This window comes from Ambystoma mexicanum, chromosome 9, assembly GCF_040938575.1.
Source record: "Ambystoma mexicanum isolate Mex_15411 chromosome 9, UKY_AmexF1_1, whole genome shotgun sequence".
Lineage (NCBI taxonomy): Eukaryota > Metazoa > Chordata > Amphibia > Caudata > Ambystomatidae > Ambystoma > Ambystoma mexicanum.
In genome coordinates, this window is record NC_090931.1 from 491,468,565 (window position 1) to 491,490,760 (window position 22,196).

The 22,196-nt window shown below is 45.7% G+C and overlaps 1 protein-coding gene across 8 annotated transcripts in view; it reads right to left on the reverse strand.

Moving 5' to 3' along the window:
- The window catches only part of PITPNM3 (PITPNM family member 3), a 6,156,742-nt gene that overhangs the window by 5,436,742 nt on the left and 697,804 nt on the right, over positions 1-22,196 (reverse strand). Inside the window, exon 1 of one of the 8 annotated variants that reach the window (XM_069615039.1) lies at positions 4,523-4,581. The exons of 5 other annotated variants lie outside the window; for them this stretch is intronic. The gene's annotated coding sequence lies outside the window, so the exon portion shown is untranslated. 2 more of the 8 variants (XM_069615044.1, XM_069615038.1) reach the window with 2 other exon arrangements.

Here is a 22,196-nt window from a genome sequence, read left to right on the forward strand (position 1 = left end):
ACAGTGGACTAAATCTGTATATCGAATGGAACCTTTTTTTGCACAAATAAGATCGTGTGAAATTCTTTTGCCCCATTTTCAGGTTTTGACATTACAGCGATAAGGTTATAACAATGTAAATGACCTTTATAAAAAACAGTCCAAATATGTGGTCTTTTACAACAGTCTCTAGAGTATTGTATCTGACCATGACACTTACACCTTGCCGTCTTGTCACATATAGCATTGGGCCATGCAGCTGATCCTGACCTCTAAATGGTGGCACACTTTTTATACAACAGTCATTTCAAGATGGCCGGGATGTATTTTTATCCCACCCGGTTAATACCATAAACAATACGTCAGTACGCCGACGTTAGGGTTAAAACCTTTAAAAAGGCGCAAAAGCAATCACATGACCATCGAGACGTATCATACAGACAACGCGATCGTCTGAGTGAGAGAATTAGTAGTCCCGCTCCATTCGCATACATTGTACACAATAGTCATTTCAAGATGGCCGGGATGTATTTTTATCCCATCCTGCCACTACTATAAACAATGCGTCATTACGCCGACGTTAAACCTCTAAAAAGGCGTAAAAGCTATCACATGACCATCGAGATGCACCATACAGACAACGCGATCGTCTGAGGCAGAGAATCAGCAGTCCTGCTCTATTCGCAAAAGTAAGTTTCTCTGCATGTAGCGTTCTTTTACATCGTAATACGCACTAGAAACGCTTTACAGCACTATCTTTTTTGTGCCCCCGCTATTTTGCAGCACGGGGTATTTTCCTCAATGGCGTTTTAAACAGAAGACATCATCTCTGCACTACGCCCGCTATCTATTCACTAACTTTTCGCTGACGCCAGCGTTTCTACTGCTCACGGAAGGTAGGAATACTGATACACGCCTCCACCATAGGGCGTAGGTGGGTCCTGTGAGGTAGTGTCATCATATCTCATGTGCATTTTTTGCACTTTCCCCTTTCTGTTTTCACTTTCAGTCATGGAAGGTTATTCATTGACACATTCCGCTTTCACAGAAATGTATGAGGGATTCTAAAACTTCGAAAATAACCTTTGTAGAATACTTGACTTCAGCGACATAACAAGGTATTATGAATAAAACAACATCTTGTTACAACAAAATGACTAATATAAGTAGAATAATGTAAAAATAGGAAATGTTTGTGTACATTTAGGTGTTTCAAAAGTGGCGATAAAGAAAACAAGAAATAGTCCACTTATTTCAAATTTTGTTATAGTTATACGTAAAAAATCACATAGAGATTTCTTTTTGGGTGCACAACGATCAATAGAAGACAGGGCAGGTCATAGAAATGCCGAAGAGGCATGTGTATGAATGATATTCCGAACACAGCTAGTTTTTAATGTATTTGTTTGTCTGTCCTTAGAGATATACCAGTTAACATTCGCAACCCATTGTGAAGACTCTGAGGTTTGGGTCAAAAACACCTCTCTAACGTGTCCTGATGAAAGCCTTATTTGGCACTACACTTGCTGAATGGACAACAGTCATCTACAAATGTTGAAAAGAGTGTCTTGCTCTTTGTGCTTATAAGGCTGGAAACAGAGCCATCCTGTCGACACTTTATATAGATGGGCCTATGCCCACACATTGTACCAATTGGGTACTTCAGAATAGCTTTACTTGAAAATATTTATGTTGACAAGTCACCTATAGAATTACTAACATCACCTTGAGAAACAGTAATGTTTTGATATAGGATCAGGATGAAGCAAGTTTGACTCATATAATCATCTCTACATGAATGTTTTCATGTTGTTCAAAAGGATTGTGATTTATCTCTATTGTCTTTTGTGCTCTTTTAATAATTGGACCTATTGGTCTCAATATTTTATGAAAATTAATAAAACTTAATTTTTTTTTTGCAAATTACTAGCCTTTGTGTTACATCTTGTGATATTTGTTTTAACACAAGATCGTGTTCGATATATGCCAAATCCTTGTCTAGACCTGGAATCTAAGTGTGTGACACCAATAGGTAGCTTGCTTTTGGGAAACTGTTCCTTTCACCATGTTCTGACCACATCCCACAAGCCCCTATCAAAAAAGTGGTCCCTTGCTCATGAAATATCCCCTGCTCTCATACTAGGCCCAGGGACAATTCTGATAGAGTAAGTGCATAGAAGAAAGTAAGAGGAGGAGATAGGAAAAGGGAAAAGGGGAGAGGAGAGAACAGAGAGTAAGCAGTAAAAAGAGTGGAGAAGCAAGAGGGTGAGTGAATACAATTGTAGAAGTCAGTAGTAACACATAATGTTGCAAGCCAGGATACAAGATGAAGATGGCAACAGCATGATTCAGGGCCACCATGAGTACAAGATGCAAAGGAAATCCAGCATGAGAGTTCAGAAAGGGTGACACACCGTGAATCAATGAAGTCCATAAAAGTCAAATCCAGCATTGGCCACAATATGGTGATGGTGAAACCAGAACATATCAGGACAGACTCCAGTAGAAGCAGGCTGTGTAGCCAACACTACACTCTTCTACACTAGCACATGCAGAGAGCTTTATCTATCGCACCATAACCTGCCTTGCAGTAACACCCCTAAAATACACAACTATTCACTCACACCCAAAACTTGGCCTTCAAACCACACACTGACCAAAATTCCAACTGCCTCCGCACAGTAACACTGACGTGGGTCCATTTGCCACCGGACACTAACGAGCCGGCAAGTAACTCAACCAGTGCACACCCTGAAAACAAGTCGCTGCACGTTGTTGAACACGCATATGCTTACTGGCATGCAATTTCTCCAATCTGCCTGGCAGCACATTTTTACCAATAACATTGTTCCCCTCCCCATTCTATCACCATCCCGCCCAAGCATCAAGAAGTCATGCAAATGGCAGAAGCTGTGCCATTGGTCAGGCAGATTCAATTGGGAGCTTCTACCTGCATCATGTTAACTGGTTGCAAGTGTACCAAAGGAGCAACAAGTCAGAATCCGGGAGGCCTGTGTATGGGCCGAGCGAGGGCAATTACATTCAGTGGCAGGTGTGAACAATCTGAAGCAGAGGAAGAGTGGTAGCCGTGAGAGCTGTGGCAGACCGAGTGAGCTATCGGGAGCAGAGCGCGCCGGACATGAGGATCCTTGGATGTGTGAATCCTATCTCCTGAATGGCCAAGAAGCTTGTACTCCGCGTGGCAGAGGTTGTGCAGCAGATGCACTGAAGTGTGCAAAAAGGCAGTCTGAAGCCCCCTGGGGGAAGCCAGTAGCAGCAGCAGTTTGCCTCGAGGTTCGCTGTGCAACCCAGCCACTTCAAAGAGACTGGTAAGTTTCTCAGAGCCCCGAAACCCCAGACCGCTATGCACGCAAATGCTGAAAAGTAACGCTGAGTATGGGTAAAGCAGTTCCCATTATTTGAAATGACACGCAAGCTGAAACTAAGTAACAGACCATTGTGCTAGCATTTACTTCACACAGCAATTAAAAAGGCAAGTTGCATGTGATGTTTTTCAGAACTGGGAGACCAATCAATGAAAGGGGTATTTAGCAAATTGAAGGGAACAAGAGATAGGCACATTATAAACAAAGGATATTAAATACCGAAAAGAATGAAATTTCACAAGAAAACTAAATCAAACGAATTAAATACTGTGCTGAGTAAAACTTTGTGGGCAAAGCTGTTCACTGATGACAGTCAAATGGCAAAGTGCCCATGTAAGAACCTGCAGAAAAAGGCACACGTGTGAAAGAGTGAGATTTAGGTTAAATAAAAGCTCTTTGGTATTGCTAAGCAGCAGGTGCAGGAGAGAACGTGCCTCAGCCACGGATTGAACTTTGTTTTTTGAACTCACCAGCCAGTTCCCCCTCCGCGGGGCATTGCGAGCACTGGGCTCCTGCTGACAGCAGGAGGTGGGGGTACAGCAAATCACGTGCCGTGATCACGTGATCGGACTACAGCCTTCAAAAGAGCACTGCAGCCGCCCGAGCAGCGTTAAATAAAAGCTCTTAGGTATTGCTAAGCAGCAGGTGCAGGAGAGAACGTGCCTCAGCCACGGATTGAACTTTGTTTTTTGAACTCACCAGCCCGCTCCCCCTCCGCGCAGCATTGCAAGCATTGGGCTCCTGCTGACAACGGGAGATGGGGCTGCAGTAAATCACGTGCCGTGATCACGTGATTGGACTACGGCCTTCAAAAGAGCACTGCAGCCACCCGAGCGGCGTTAAATAAAAGCTGTTTGGTATTGCTAAGCAGCAGGTGCAGGAGAGAACATGCCTCAGCCACGAATTGAACTTTGTTTTTAGAACTCACCAGCCCGCTCCCCCTCCGCGCAGCATTGCGAGCACTGGGCTCCTGCTGACAACGGGAGGTGGGGGTACAGCAAATCAAGTGCCGTGATCACGTGATCGGACTACGGCCTTCAAAAGAGCACTGCAGCCGCCCGAGCAGCGTTAAATAAAAGCTCTTAGGTATTGCTAAGCAGCAGGTGCAGGAGAGAACGTGCCTCAGCCACGGATTGAACTTTGTTTTTTGAACTCACCAGCCCGCTCCCTCTCCGCGCAGCATTGCAAGCATTGGGCTCCTGCTGGCAACAGGAGGTGGGGCTACACCAAATCACGTGCCGTGATCACGTGATCGGACTACGGCCTTCAAAAGAGCACTGCAGCCACCCTTGCAGCGTAAAGCCTGGTGGCAGAAGAGCTGGTGCTGTTAGGCTGTTTGGCTGGGTCGGGGTGGTAGCCACCGATATATATCTGGACATAAAGGTGGCGTTCCTGGAGAACCCAAGTAAGTTCCAATTGCTATCATATCACACGACCAAAAGTACATTGACTATATTATGACCTGTAAATAAAAAAAGGCGGGGGTGAGGAAAGAGACATTGAAACACGCCCGAGATAGGGCAAAAGATCTGAAAGTGCCAAAAAATTAAATTTTGATCACACCGAAGAGAGCACGGGAGACTGTTGGGGCCTTGACCTATTTGATCCCGTCAGGTACTTACATCTGATATCATTCTACCTAGAGCAATTTTGAAACTATCATGTCACTGAGATACAACTTGAGAAGTGGCCCATTGGTAGAAGCACATAATGACCAGGAGGGGGAGACCTTGCTAAGTCATAATGTTTTATTACAGCATGAGGATATCATGCATGAATTGCAAACAAGTATTCCCGCTGGTCAGACAGGGTTTACACACGTACAAATTCATAACCCTGTTACCACATTTCATAATGGAAGAGAGGACTTGGGAAATATAGTCTCCTCCCTGGTAACTACGCTTAAACGAGGAAAGGATTATACGCTCACAACTACAAACATCAAGGGGACTATACACCAATATTTTAAGTCAAGAGGCCATAGAAATATGCCCGATGGCGCAGAGGGTTTACAAACCCCTTTGTTTCATAAAGCCAAACCTGTAGAATAGATGGGAAATGCCACCCTTTAAATTGAAAATCTAGACCTCTCAGAAAGCAGCAATTTGTCTGCTATTTTACCACATAATGTTCCAGATTCTGGCTCTCTTCTGAATGCAACAGAAAACTCTAGAAGAGAATTAAGGAACCATTCGGCTTCGAGCCCTCCGCCAAACACACATGATCAGTCCCCTTTGAGAAGACCACCAACAGAGGAACTCATGGCTAGCGAAATAACATTAACAGCTTTGAACGTTGTTCTAAATTCTTTGGTGAGGGTATTCGAGGCAACAAAGGGATACATTCAAGTACACACTGGAATACTGTTAGAAATATCTACAGACTTCGATTTGTTTGAGTCCTCAATAGTGGGACTTACCAACGCCATAAACAGTGCAATTCTACCATCAATAACATCATTGGCAGGACCTTTAGCATCACAAAAAACGGAGATAGCTGATATCAAGACCATGCTCCAGAATATAAGTTTGGAAAGAAAAGAAACTAATGTAATGCTACAAAACGTCATTCAGACCCAGGGAAATTTCAAGGAGTACGAGCAGCCTCCACTGGGTGATTCCTCTAAAGAAGTATCCCCCTCCACTTGGGATGATACTCCACTTTCCTCATCAGTGATGGAAGAGTTCTGCCGCTTAGCACAGTTGGCGGATGCGGCTACACAAGACGAGGTGATCTGCATAGAAGAAGACTCTTCCCAGAAACAAAGTATTGTTGAGGAGGAAGGGAGCCCTGTAGAGGAAAGTACAGGTGAAACATCTCAAAGGAGGAGGAGGGTGAGAAAAAAGAAACACAAAAATGCAAGACATAAATCTCAACAGCCCGCCAGACAAGAAAAGAAACCCAAAAATAGGAAGGCAAAAAAATCAAATAATGCTGATCCAAATAAGTTCCTTAATAACCTAGCCAACTCATCAAAAAATCAAAACAAAGAGAAGAAAGACGGAGATCATAACACAGGTCTGCCAGAAAATGGGTGTGGGTGAGACATGTCTTTAGTTGGGAGAGTATGAGGGTGGTAAGTTGGAACACGCAAGGCTCCAGTTCCTTTAGAAACCTCAATATGAGATCAGAGGTATTTGGTAAGAATGACCTAATTCTCCTACAGGAGACATGGTTAGTTAACGCACCAGAGTTAGAGGGCTTCATAATAACCACACAAGCCGCAACAACAGCGGGGAAAGGAAGGCCAAAGGGTGGTCTGCTACTTGCCTGTAATGCCACTCGCTTTAATGATGCAACAATAATATCAAACGAACAAGAGGGGAACTTGGCAGTAAAAGGTGTGGTTGTTACATCTAAAGGGTCGAAACAAATAGTAAACCTTTACTGGAATCCGGCGTCTTCAAAGCTGGCTATATTTTTGGATGCCTTGTCTAGTGTGTTGACTGAAATAAAATTGATCCACCTTGATGCACATGTTTTGGTGGCAGGGGACCTAAATTCCCAATGTGTTGAAAGTGGTAAAGGGAAAGGAGCACCGAAATACAAGGCCATCTCCTCAAATGGAAACATTTGGAGATCTTTCTTTAAAGATTGGGACCTAAAAATGGGGAATGGATCACTGGAAGGAGACATTCCTCCCGCAAGCACATGGTCCCGGGGAGCTTCAGAATCTACTTTGGACTATATGTTCATGTCTCCTAGTATGTTCGACCAATGCAAAACTATGAGAATAAAAGAAGGAGGCACAAGTGACCACAAACGACTAGAAATGTCAGTTAAATGGCAAAATGTAAGGATGGTAAAGAGGTTGACAGAGCACATAACAGTAAACAACCAAAAAAATTCTTGTGGTAGGTCAAATGAGAAAAACCTATAAGCACACATTTGACGAACACACATGGCAGCAGAAACGTGAGTTGCGGTGGTCGATAAGTGCTATTAGAAGGGCTGAAGCTGTTAAATCTATTAGAGAGGCCAAAATAAAGTCCATTAAAAGCAAATACAAACAATGGTCAAAACAACAACGAATGTTCCGTGCCCAGAAAGACGGGGAAACCATGCTTAAGGCCGTCCTAAACAAGAACTCACGGAATTTTTGGTCTTTAATTAACCAACAATCTTTAGACCAAGCTGGAGCCTTGTTAAACATGGTTACTGAAACAGAGTGGATAGAATTTCTGTCAAAGAAGTATGCACAGTCAAAGGGGGAGCCTCCTTTTTTCATCTCTGGTGGCCAGTGGTCTTTGGATACAACGGAAGAGGATATCCATGCCTTAATAATGAAATCTTAGGCTTCAAGGGCTGCAGGCCCCAGTGGTTTAATATATCAAGTCTTGAAGGGAAACCCTAAAAGGTGGGCCCGCCTTCTAAACACAGTTTCATGGGATATTGAGGCTCAAAAAGATCCCGTCATCGTGGAAATCGGGAATCATCGTCCCAATATTCAAAAAGGGGGATTGAAGTGACCCCTTAAATTACAGACCAATTACTCTCCTTGATGTGGAAAGCAACCTGTTTACCAGCCTAGCATTGAGAGACTTGGAAACTTGGGCGGATTTAAACAACGTCCTCCCAAAACAACAGACAGGCTTTCGAAAAGGGACACTCCACTTCACTTAATGGCATAGTACTTTCCACCCTCTGTAACAGGAAGGAAGGGGGGCAAGCGTCACAACTATATGGTGCTTTCATAGATCCATCAAGTGCCTTTGATCTGGTGAATCGAGACAGATTATGGTCCAAACTAAAAGGTAGAGGCGCTCCGACTTACCTCATTGACATGTTGGTCTCCCTCCATGAAGGAAACACGGTTCAAGTAAAACTCAACTTAGATGGGTTTGTATCAACACATATACCATGAGCCTGGTCCAATGGTGACTGCTCCCGATGGCACCCCCTACCTGGTGCCTTCCTGCTTGCCGCTCTTTTCCCTACTTAAGGAGCCCTCCAGCCTATTTTCCTTTGCAGCTTGGGAGCTGGTGCAAGTGGACCTAGGTTGCCTGGGCTAAGACCCGCCCAGCGGGGGGTGAGACAGGGATGCATGGTTGCTCCCTTCCTGTTTAACTTCTATTTAGCTGATTTTGGACAGGAGGTGGAGAACGGAGCACTGGGTAGTGCCAAGTTAGGCACAAAGGTAATAAAGTGGCTAATGTATGCTGACGACATCGTCCTTCTGGACAAGACACCAGTGGGCCGTCAGAGGCTTTTAAACGCCTTGCACCAATATATGAAAGACAACGACCTTAAGGTAAAGCCGAAAAAATCGAAAATTGTGATTTTTGGAAAGAAAGGTGTCAGAGAAGGCAAATATTGCTAGGCAGTGGGGGGCAAACGAATACCCATGTTAGAGGAGGTCATTTACTTGGGCTATACTCTGTTTGCCACACCTAGAGCCTGTACACTATGGTCAGGGATTCTACAAAAGTGCACCCAATTGACGGCCCAACTGCAAAAAATGATTAAGCAATACTGTAGGTTTTCCCTCCTCCCTGCTATCCGTTTTTATCGAGCAAAGATCATTCCTGCCCTCCTATATGGCTGAGAAGCAAAACCACAGGCTTGGTCGATGGATTGGCAGTGAATAGAAGCCAAGAGCTGGAAAAAAAGCTCTATGCCTTCCAAACAGCCTACCAATGGCCAGCCTGCGTTTTGAGTTGGGCCTTTCCTCACTTGGGGTTCAGACAGATTGGAAACTTCTATCTCTTTTCAATCTGATAACCAATCCAAGGTGTAATACACTATATGAAGAGCTAAAAGTCCATCTGAGCCGTGTTTCGGTGGGGGTACTGTATGATCTAAAAAAAGTATCCCAAGAAATCCTTGCAAGATGCAACAGTGACATTGGTACACTAACCGCAAACCCCATGAATATCAAGAGGGTGCTACTATCATCACATTGGATAAATACAATTGACCACACGCAATCCTCTATAGTGGCACCCTCACTTTCCCCAACGGACAAGAGACTAAAGTTCCTTAGCTAACTATTTGATGAAATTCCCGGATGCAAAAGGGAGGCAAAACTTTCTTAGACTCTGTTTGGGTTTGATACATACAGGATCTTTCCTTGCTCGATGGGGTTGGGGTGAAAGGAGCAAGCATTTATGTCGAAAATGCCAGGACCCAAAAGACCAGTCATTGGAACATTTATTAAGATTTTGTGAAGGCACATGGGAGGTACGAAAGAAACATCTGGACCGCTTTGTCTGCTCAAGTGACTGGTTGTCATCAGAAGACTTTTGAGTGAGAATGACTTCAGGTCATGAAACGGCATTGACTATAAATGTGGTTAGAGTCCTACAACAGTTAGGTTTCACTGGAAATTAAAAAGCTCATCTAATTATTTATATAGAAGCAGTGAAGATAAGAAATTTGGAGAAATATGTTTTTCTTTTAACCCTTTTATTTTTTTCCCTCTTCTTATCTTTTGAACATTTTCTTTTTATATTTGTGAAAAAAAACAGGTTTGGTTTATACCACAATAAAATATATAAAAAAAAAAAGAAAGAGTGAGAGAGAGGTGGGACATTGATAAGACCACCGCAAAGTGAACTATATGAATGGAGACAGTATGGCAAGGCTAAATACTGGTAGAAACTGGCCCTGTTGCACTTGAATGAGTATGGCCGTCTGAGAGAGAGCTCTGCATCTGGGAAAATCCTGTGCATTAAATAACCTGTGGTGGTGCCGCGAATTTCACCGACAACCTCTTGGCTGCCTTATTGGAATTGCCTGCAGATGTCAGCTGGCTTTCAGCCCTGGGGAGAGGAGCGCGGCAGAGATACTGCGAGATTGGTGCTGGCTGGTCGTCCTCTCCAAAGCTACCCGGACTGCGGCTCCATGCAGTGCAGCTCATCCTGGAATTGAGCGGTGGGGCGGCATAGGCCTGTTGGGGGAGGAGCCCAACATCCCGGCTGCGTGCCTCGCCTGGCTGGCCCAGCTCTGCTGAGGCGTACAGAGCTTTCCCCATTCTTCCCCCTGGGTCTGCGGTCACTTGAGTGGTGGCTTGCTATATCCCTTTCCGTCTACGTGGCTCCCCGACACCTACGGGCATCGCTGGCAACGAGGGACACTGCCACCGTCTGGCTCAAACTTCATCAGTGGTGCATCATCATACGCGTGCAACCTGAACCGAACTGCCAATCCTGCCCTGACCATTGGTGGGGCGTACAGCCCTCAGGCTGTGCCTCGGTCGGCTACTGAAGGACTGCATTCATTCTGGGCCCCTGCCTCCTGACGCTGTGCTGGGTTGGACATTGCCCCTTCCCGCTGCATACTACCGTCTGTCGGCCGTCTCCGGTGGAGGTAGGCAATGTGGGTTCGGTATTGGTTTGGGGAGAGGGGACATATCCCACAGGCCGTGCTCAGTGTTAGGGAGAATTCTCATAAATGGTTGATTTCCCTTAACTAAGGAGTCCCCCAGCAGCTTTGCTGGATTTCTAGGATTAATTTCTTTCACCTGGTAAGAGTGTGAGCTTTTCTTCCCACTCTTACATGTGTTTTGCTATGTGTATTTCTACTTTCTGTGTGATCTTGGGCACTGGAGCCTCACCTCCTCCATGTGCACCACTTTTCTTGTGTGTTACACAGCACCTTCAGTGCAGTGACACAGGGTTGTATTTGAGACTTCCCACTGACTACATTTTTCTGGGGCTGACTACTGTCCCCCAGAAACAGGTAAAGTTGCCATTAACTTTATATAGTCAATTTAAACCACAGACCCAGTACACCCCATCTTACATGGAGCATTGGAAAGGGTTAACTCTTACCCCTTTTTGTCTGTGCCTCTTGGAGCCTTGCTTCGCTCCCTTAACATTAAGAATTGGCTGGTAGCAGTGGTATCTACCCTACCCTTTCTACCGTGGTTCTTACATAACGTGTAATGTTTTAGGCTATTATATTAGCCTCGAACATAAAACCCTCTTGACCATATATGTTTTATTTTGGTTCCGGCTGGGTTTAGTCGCCATTTCTTTTTGTTAAAGTCTTTCTCGTGTTTTTCTCTGCGCGCCAAACCGGGGATGACTCCTTTGTTCGCTGTCTTTTCACGGGCTTCTGCACAGAAGCCCTCCTTAAGGCACCTGATAGTCTAGGTAAGCAGGATGTGAGGGAGGGATCTTCGGACCCCTGCCATGGGTTCCCTTGGTAACCCAAGTCACACTCTTGTCTGATTGGCCAAGGGGACTGGCCTTGCCGGGCCAGCCACCCTGCTGTGTGATTGACAGACAGGCTCTATGAATGCGGGAAAACTGCATAAAAAGCAGGTCTCTGGGACTGGAAGAGCAGAATTGCCACTGGAACAAAAGGACCAACGAGGAACTGGAAGAAGAGGACCCCTACAATGACTGAACTACCAGGTGAAGCCCTGCTGCAGGTCCGAATCTCCAAATCCGACGACAGAGAAGATCCTCCAGGAAACTTCTTCCCTTGAGCTGGTGGGACCAACCAGTTTGCCCAAACTACAAGCCAGGACCCCTCCTCTGGTCGAATTCGCTGTACAGAGCTACAGTGGGCTGGATAGCCAGGAAGGTTGGACCCTGCTTGGGTTTTAAGGAGCACACCTTTTATTCATTGTTTGGCGCTGCTGGTGGTTTCTTCACTGGGTAGTACAGGACCCTCCAATCTTCCTACTTCTGATCAGTCCAACAGTCGCTTCAAGAACAGTGAACCTGCAGGAACTACCAGGAACGTCTGCCTCAGCTACAGCCCCCTCTCCGTTTTAAGGTACTGTGCAAATCTGGTTGTGTGTTTCGCTCAGCCACAGTGAAAGTGTTTGAAATCTTTCTCCAATCCGAGGGCTTGATCTTCTCTTCTCTTTGAATTAATTTTTCTACCAAACAACCTCGTCCGGAATCTGTGCCACGAACTTTACTGCAAACTACCCTGAACTGTGTGATCTTGAACAAAAGACTTTTGACCGATTGACTTTGGCCCTAAGCCTTTTCTAGCTGATCTCCTCACTGTAGTCTCTCTTGTTCAAATTCTCAGAATTCTTACCTGTGGTTTTGCATAATTTCTAATAACGTTGTCTTTCCCTCCCTTTTAAATTGCTGTAGTGCCATTTTGCTCACCACTTCATTTTGTGAGCTTAACTTGTCTGGAATTTAAGGGAAGTAGTGTGGTGTATTTATGATTGTGATTTTGACCTTGCTTAGAATAGTGAAATGTTATACAACTGTTGAATAAAAAAAATATATTCTTTTACTTAGAAACCTTGAGTCAGTTTTTGCGTGAATCATAGTAATTGCTGTCCTTTGTGTAACTATTTGTGCTGCTCACTTACTCTTGAGATAGGTCTGGCTGCTCCGCTACTGCTACCACTATAACTGTGTTGTACAGGCTTGTACCAAAGGTGAAATGGTACTGTCACTTGTAGTCTTAATTGTGTGTAGTGTTCCCAAAGGGTACTGCATATAATTCTGCCTAACACTGGTGTACAGCAGTGAGGATAAAAGTATCGTAATTACACTTAGAGTGCTGCTATTACCTCGAATCAACTAACCAAAAGGCTAACATCATTAAAAAGCAACAATAATCATGTCTGATATGGAAAGCCACAGTCAGGAGACCCTCCTGAGTTACACGACTGATTATTTAAGAAACATATGTAAAGAAAGGAAACTCTCTGCCAAAGGCAAAAAGATTGAATTAGTTGAAAAGTTGTTAAAGAGTCAAAGTCTAGGGAATGGGTCTGAAATACCTGACTCTCTAGCAAATGTGGAAAGTATTGAGGATGATACTATGTCTTTTAAAGATGAGTTGGAAGAGGAAGATGTGTCTCTTAATGTAGGCTTCCCTGGCCCCTTGCCTGCTCACCAACCTCAACCCTTGTCCAATGGAACCCCCACAGGCCCTACACTAAGTCCTGAATTCATTGCTCTAGAGAAAATGAGGCTTGAACTGGAACTCAAACTGAACAAAATCACCAAGAAATTAAGCTCTGAGAAATGGACTTGAATCATGAACTTGAAATGAAAAGATTGTTTTTTGAAAATGCTTCTCTCCCAGAATCTTCTAGGTCTTCCAGTCCTAAGAGACCCTGTATGCCTAAAGAAATTGTGGGTATGTATGAGGTTAAGCTTGACATTTTAGATTGTTTGGCAATGTTTGAATATAACCATGGTATTCAAGGTCTAACAGGGAATCAATTGCTTCCCTGGCTCTTCTCTGGGCTACCCACTGTTGCATCTAATGTTGTGATGGAGTTGGGGGAGGTGGATAGGATGGATTATGAGTGTGTGAAGGTAGCTTTAATTGCTAGATTCGAGAAGACCCCTTCCCAGTACATTGAGAGGTTTAGGACCCTCAAAAAGCATGATGGTACCCCTTGGGCTACCTGGGTATGTGAATGTTTGAAAAACTCAGATGGTTGGATTGAGGGTTACAGAGTAAACACTTATGAAGGAATGAGAAATCTTGTTATGTTGGAGTCTATTTTTTATGTCTGCTCTCCTGAGCTCAGACAGCACTTGGCTGATTCTAATGAGATAGATCCAAAGAAGCTAGCTAACGCTGCTGACTGGTGGGTTGCCAACAGGGCTACTCACAAGGATTCTGGGGCTACTCAGAAAAAGGATGAGGGGAAACAACCAAAGAAAGACAACAAAGATAATTCTAATACCGCCAATCCAAAAGAGGGCCACAAACAGCAACATAAGGGTAAACCACAAAGGAAACCAAATCAGGCTAGTGCACCATCTGGACCCAGTTTGTGGGTCAACTGATCATGTGAAAGGGTATCCCAGATGTAAGGGTAAACCTTCAGGGGTCCACACTGTCTCCTTATCCTAGGGACAAAGACAATTCTGGTTGCAGCAGGCCCTTTCCAAAAACAAGGGATTACCATACATGAAGCCATGCCCTCAGACACCAGGGTTGGGGAAGAAAGGGAGGAGGTACCATAGGAAGGAGGAAAAACAAAAAACGACCAAGTAAAGGACATGTCAGCTGTAGTACATGGTAAAACCGAGGGGGATAAACTGACAATGTGAGGGCTCCTCCCGGAGATCATAACACAGGTCTGCCAGAAAATGGGTGTGGGTGAGACATGTCTTTAGTTGGGAGAGTATGAGGGTGGTAAGTTGGAACACGCAAGGCTCCAGTTCCTTTAGAAACCTCAATATGAGATCAGAGGTATTTGGTAAGAATGACCTAATTCTCCTACAGGAGACATGGTTAGTTAACGCACCAGAGTTAGAGGGCTTCATAATAACCACACAAGCCGCAACGACAGTGGCGAAAGGAAGGCCAAAGGGTGGTCTGCTACTTGCCTGTAATGCCACTCGCTTTAATGATGCAACAATAATATCAAACGAACAAGAGGGGAACTTGGCAGTAAAAGGTGTGGTTGTTACATCTAAAGGGTCGAAACAAATAGTAAACCTTTACTGGAATCCGGCGTCTTCAAAGCTGGCTATATTTTTGGATGCCTTGTCTAGTGTGTTGACTGAAATAAAATTGATCCACCTTGATGCACATGTTTTGGTGGCAGGGGACCTAAATTCCCAATGTGTTGAAAGTGGTAAAGGGAAAGGAGCACCGAAATACAAGGCCATCTCCTCAAATGGAAACATTTGGAGATCTTTCTTTAAAGATTGGGACCTAAAAATGGGGAATGGATCACTGGAAGGAGAGATTCCTCCCGCAAGCACATGGTCCCGGGGAGCTTCAGAATCTACTTTGGACTATATGTTCATGTCTCCTAGTATGTTCGACCAATGCAAAACTATGAGAATAAAAGAAGGAGGCACAAGTGACCACAAATGACTAGAAATGTCAGTTAAATGGCAAAATGTAAGGATGGTAAAGAGGTTGACAGAGCACATAACAGTAAACAACCAAAAAAAGGTTTAGTCAAATACAACAGGGATGGAGAGAAATTGAACAAAGCCCTGGAAAAGTGCAAATATGAAACAAGCGATAGAAAACTGAAAGATATATGCAACCCCTATGTTTTTCACAACTTTTTATGGTCAGTTGAGGCCCCCATTCTTGTGGTAGGTCAAATGAGAAAAACCTATAAGCACACATTTGACGAACACACATGGCAGCAGAAACGTGAGTTGCGGTGGTCGATAAGTGCTATTAGAAGGGCTGAAGCTGTTAAATCTATTAGAGAGGCCAAAATAAAGTCCATTAAAAGCAAATACAAACAATGGTCAAAACAACAACGAATGTTCCGTGCCCAGAAAGACGGGGAAACCATGCTTAAGGCCGTCCTAAACAAGAACTCACGGAATTTTTGGTCTTTAATTAACCAACAATCTTTAGACCAAGCTGGAGACTTGTTAAACATGGTTACTGAAACAGAGTGGATAGAATTTCTGTCAAAGAAGTATGCACAGTCAAAGGGGGAGCCTCCTTTTTTCATCTCTGGTGGCCAGTGGTCTTTGGATACAACGGAAGAGGATATCCATGCCTTAATAATGAAATCATAGGCTTCAAGGGCTGCAGGCCCCAGTGGTTTAATATATCAATTCTTGAAGGGAAACCCTAAAAGGTGGGCCCGCCTTCTAAACACAGTTTCATGGGATATTGAGGCTCAAAAAGATCCCGTCATCGTGGAAATCGGGAATCATCGTGCCAATATTCAAAAAGGGGGATTGAAGTGACCCCTTAAATTACAGACCAATTACTCTCCTTGATGTGGAAAGCAACCTGTTTACCAGCCTAGCATTGAGAGACTTGGAAACTTGGGCGGATTTAAACAACGTCCTCCCAAAACAACAGACAGGCTTTCGAAAAGGGACACTCCACTTCACTTAATGGCATAGTACTTTCCACCCTCTGTAACAGGAAGGAAGGGGGGCAAGCGTCACAACTATATGGTGCTTTCATAGATCCATCAAGTGCCTTTGATCTGGTGAATCGAGACAGATTATGGTCCAAACTAAAAGGTAGAGGCGCTCCGACTTACCTCATTGACATGTTGGTCTCCCTCCATGAAGGAAACACGGTTCAAGTAAAACTCAACTTAGATGGGTTTGTATCAACACATATACCATGAGCCTGGTCCAATGGTGACTGCCCCCGATGGCACCCCACTACCCGGTGCCTTCCTGCTTGCCGCTCTTTTCCCTACTTAAGGAGCCCTCCAGCCTATTTTCCTTTGCAGCTTGGGAGCTGGTGCAAGTGGACCTAGGTTGCCTGGGCTAAGCCCCGCCCAGCGGGGGGTGAGACAGGGATGCATGGTTGCTCCCTTCCTGTTTAACTTCTATTTAGCTGATTTTGGACAGGAGGTGGAGAACGGAGCACTGGGTAGTGCCAAGTTAGGCACAAAGGTAATAAAGTGGCTAATGTATGCTGACGACATCGTCCTTCTGGACAAGACACCAGTGGGCCGTCAGAGGCTTTTAAACGCCTTGCACCAATATATGAAAGACAACGACCTTAAGGTAAAGCCGAAAAAATCGAAAATTGTGATTTTTGGAAAGAAAGGTGTCAGAGAAGGCAAATATTGCTAGACAGTGGGGGGGAAACGAATACCCATGTTAGAGGAGGTCATTTACTTGGGCTATACTCTGTTTGCCACACCCAGAGCCTGTACACTATGGTCAGGGATTCTACAAAAGTGCACCCAATTGACGGCCCAACTGCAAAAAAAGATTAAGCAATACTGTAGGTTTTCCCTCCTCCCTGCTATCCGTTTTTATCGAGCAAAGATCATTCCTGCCCTCCTATATGGCTGAGAAGCAAAACCACAGGCTTGGTCGATGGATTGGCAGTGAATAGAAGCCAAGATCTGGAAAAAAGCTCTATGCCTTCCAAACAGCCTACCAATGGCCAGCCTGCGTTTTGAGTTGGGCCTTTCCTCACTTGGGGTTCAGACAGATTGGAAACTTCTATCTCTTTTCAATCTGATAACCAATCCAAGGTGTAATACACTATATGAAGAGCTAAAAGTCCATCTGAGCCGTGTTTCGGTGGGGGTACTGTATGATCTAAAAAAAGTATCCCAAGAAATCCTTGCAAGATGCAACAGTGACATTGGTACACTAACCGCAAACCCCATGAATATCAAGAGGGTGCTACTATCATCACATTGGATAAATACAATTGACCACACGCAATCCTCTATAGTGGCACCCTCACTTTCCCCAACGGACAAGAGACTAAAGTTCCTTAGCTAACTATTTGATGAAATTCCCGGATGCAAAAGGGAGGCAAAACTTTCTTAGACTCTGTTTGGGTTTGATACGTACAGGATCTTTCCTTGCTCGATGGGGTTGGGGTGAAAGGAGCAAGCATTTATGTCGAAAATGCCAGGACCCAAAAGACCAGTCATTGGAACATTTATTAAGATTTTGTGAAGGCACATGGGAGGTGCGAAAGAAACATCTGGACCGTTTTGTCTGCTCAAGTGACTGGTTGTCATCAGAAGACTTTTGAGTGAGAATGACTTCAGGTCATGAAACGGCATTGACTATAAATGTGGTTAGAGTCCTACAACAGTTAGGTTTCACTGGAAATTAAAAAGCTCATCTAATTATTTATATAGAAGCTGTGAAGATAAGAAATTTGGAGAAATATGTTTTTCTTTTAACCCTTTTATTTTTTTCCCTCTTCTTATCTTTTGAACATTTTCTTTTTATATTTGTGAAAAAAAACAGGTTTGGTTTATACCACAATAAAATATATTAAAAAAAAAAAGAAAGAGTGAGAGAGAGGTGGGACATTGATAAGACCACCGCAAAGTGAACTATATGAATGGAGACAGTATGGCAAGGCTAAATACTGGTAGAAACTGGCCCTGTTGCACTTGAATGAGTATGGCCGTCTGAGAGAGAGCTCTGCATCTGGGAAAATCCTGTGCATTAAATAACCTGTGGTGGTGCCACGAATTTCACCGACAACCTCTTGGCTGCCTTATTGGAATTGCCTGCAGATGTCAGCTGGCTTTCAGCCCTGGGGAGAGGAGCGCGGCAGAGATACTGCGAGATTGGTGCTGGCCGGTCGTCCTCTCCAAAGCTACCCGGACTGCGGCTCCATGCAGCGCAGCTCATCCTGGAATTGAGCGGTGGGGCGGCATAGGCCTGTTGGGGGAGGAGCCCAACATCCCGGCTGCGTGCCTCGCCTGGCTGGCCCAGCTCCGCTGAGGCGTACAGAGCTTTCCCCATTCTTCCCCCTGGGTCTGCGGTCACTTGAGTGGTGGCTTGCTATATCCCTTTCCGTCTACGTGGCTCCCCGACACCTACGGGCATCGCTGGCAACGAGGGACACTGCCACCGTCTGGCTCAAACTTCATCAGTGGTGCATCATCATACGCGTGCAACCTGAACCGAACTGCCAATCCTGCCCTGACCATCGGTGGGGCGTACAGCCCTCAGGCTGTGCCTCGGTCGGCTACTGAAGGACTGCATTCATTCTGGGCCCCTGCCTCCTGACGCTGTGCTGGGTTGGACATTGCCCCATCCCGCTGCATACTACCGTCCGTCGGCTGTCTCCGGTGGAGGTAGGCAATGTGGGTTCGGTATTGGTTTGGGGAGAGGGGACAAATCCCACAGGCCGTGCTCAGTGTTAGGGAGAATTTCTTTCACCTGGTAAGAGTGTGAGCTTTTCTTCCCACTCTTACATGTGTTTTGCTATGTGTATTTCTACTTTCTGTGTGATCTTGGGCACTGGAGCCTCACCTACTCCATGTGCACCACTTTTCTTGTGTGTTACACAGCACCTTCAGTGCAGTGACACAGGGTTGTCTTTGAGACTTCCCACTGACTACATTTTTCTGGGGCTGACTACTGTCCCCCAGAAACAGGTAAAGTTGCCATTAACTTTATATAGTCACTTTAAACCACAGACCCAGTACACCCCATTTTACATGGAGCATTGGAAAGGGTTAACTCTTACCCCTTTTTGTCTGTGCCTCTTGGAGCCTTGCTTCGCTCCCTTAACATTAAGAATTGGCTGGTAGCAGGCTTGCGCTCCCGTAATGAAGGGTGCCGGTACGGGACCGGCATCCTTCATTACGGGATGCGCAATTACGAGGTTCCCTTTGCGGGACCCGGTAAGGACGCCTGGTAAAACCAGGCGTCCTTAGCGGGTCCCGCAGGGGAACAGGGAGCTAATAACGGGCCGTTTTCAATGTGCCCGTTATTAGCTCCCAAGCCATTCCCATTTGAGCCCTACGAGGGCTCAAATGGGAATGGGGATGGGTTCCTACAAGGAGGAATTACTGGGTCCTCCAAAGTCGGAATGACCCGGTGTAAAGACGCCGGAGGGGGGTGTCTGTACTTCTGCTCTCTATATGGTAGAGGAGAGGCACAGAGGACCCCAGCCAAGATTCTCTATTATTGGTACGTGATCGAGCAATCAGGGCCTAGCTTCTGAAGAGGTGATGCAGGCTGGTCCCTAAGTACAGTGTAATCCCCAAGCCCCCACAAAGGAATCTCTACACACTGTATCAGTTAAAACACAGTCTTTACATAATTAATATTCAAGGTTATATACAATATCACAATCGCGCACTTTGTACTCGGTTATCTAAAATTACAAATATAAACAGTTTCTACATGGGACCACAATTACTATTAGACCTCTTTAAAGGGCATCAACCTTACGGTTAAATGGCACACAAGTCAAGTCATAAAGGAAACCAACAGTAGAGAAGAGTGGGAAGCAGTTGGTAAGAACAATTGGCAGAAATACTGGTCACTACCATTAAACACAGCTCTATGTGGAGATCCCCCCACCTGGGAAACCTGTAGAATAAAGATACAAGTCCAGTCCATATATTGTTCACAAGAGACTTCCCAATAGTTCTGCAACCCAAAAGTACCTGGCGTTGTAGCGTTCCTCGTCGGGGAATCAACGGCCCTTCTTGAGTGCCCTCCCTTTAAGGCAGGAGTCACGGGTTGTCGAACGTCCGATGGATAACAGGGTTAGCTATGACGGTGAAGTGGCAGCTTTGTTCCTAGCGGTGCTCGTTGACGGGGAAGCGTAAACATCCTGCAAGGAAGAGGCGTGCGGGGCACCTCGATGTAAATAGTTCTGGACCGCAAAGAGTTTGAAGAACTGTGGCCCAGCAAGGACGTCGAGTCGTTGGCGTCTCTGTGGTCTTTAGGTGGCGGGAAACCCACCGGTGGATGCTCCTCTGCACGTCGACAGTCAGGCCTTCTCCAGCAGGATACAGCGGCGACGATGCGGACAAGAGCGTCCTTGGATTCAAAAGTTCTTAGGCAAACGGGAGCACGGCAGCTCCGGTCGGTGACAGCGGTCGTCGACAGTGGTGGACAACAGTCCGGGTGCTTCTCCTTGGAGTTCCGCAGCAGTCCCCGTCTCGGGTCGGCAGCCTGTCGATGGTCTGTCTACCAGGGAGCTTTGGCAAAGATCAGCTGGTGCACGATGGTCCCTCGTAGCTCAGAGAGAGGGCGCCTTACCGGGTCCTCTCTGGGTCAGTCCTTGGAGGCACTGCAGCTTTGAGATTGTGAAGGAGATCAACAGCAATTCTTCTCGTCCAGCAGGGCTTCAAGGTCAAGCTTCAGTTACTCCAGTTACTCGTCGTAGTGGACTTCAGCTTCTGAACATGATTCCTAGCAGTGAGAGGTCCCCAGATATACTGTTGATCTCCCATTCATTCCGCTGGGTCACACTCAAGCATCCAATCACGACTAAGGGCATTCATGTAGGCAGGCAGTCAATCAGGCACACAGTGCTTTCAGGCCATTCAATTCTCTCCAGACACTCACAACAAGTTATGTGTATTGGGAAAAGTACCCAGCCATTCAACACTCCACACTGCATTCATACCGGTTTCGGGCAGGGCTGTCTCAGGCATTGTGTCAACCACCAGATACTAGACACCCACAACATAGAATGCATATTCGTCACACACTCCATTCACCCAGGTCCCACCAACAGGCGTACCCACAACATACGGTCGTTGAGAAGGCTCCAGCCAGTCTGGTCGGCACTTCCCCACACTACCATATATGGAACTTGCACCCAAAAGCCAGTCAGGGGGAAGGGACACAGGCAGGGCTTCCCAGGACTTCGGGAAGATCAAGGTAAAAGGTGATGGAAGGCATGTTGCTAAGGCCAAGGGGGCCATTTTGTCTCCATCAGGAATCTACCAATTCCAATGACAGGGCCTGTGCATCCCAAAATGGAGGACACTCAGGGCACCAGTCACTTCAGCACGGAGCTGCCACCAGCCAGTACCCTGCTCTATGGGCCACACACAGGTGCAACAAAACGTACACTAGGGGCACACGGTTGCATGCCTACCCATGGGTGCCATAAGGGTATCCCATGGGTCTGTTCACCAAACCAAAAGAGAGAGCTGCACCGCCAGGAGTCCCACACAAACTCCTGCGCGGAAAACACGACAGAACACACGATGAAAAGCAATAAAGGACAAGGATACAGAGGCCCTGTCCCTCCGATGCATTTCCAGCATCACACCCAGTTATTCCTCATTGAAGGAACCCGGTACTGAGACCCAGTATGGAGGCAGCCATGCCCTTATTAAGGGCATGGCTGCCTCCATACTTGTAATGAGGCCCATAGTCTTCTTGTGAATGGTCAGGAAACCCCTTCCATCGGTGACACTGGAGCCAGCATAACTGTGGAGGATGAATCATTTTCCAAGGTGGAGGATGTTGCTAAGGCACCCAAATGCCTCACCAAGTTAGCTGGAGTCCCTGTGCAAATGCTTCCCCAGTTACCAGCTCTCATCCAGTGTAATGATATGATTGTCAAGATACCTGTGAGTGTGCAGAGTGAAATGCCTGGGAGAGTCATGTTGGGTAATGACCTTAAAAATCTTGGAGTTGTGTCAAGCACCCACAGGCCTCCCAGTAAAAGGAAAGAGGAGCTCACAAGGTCTGCAAG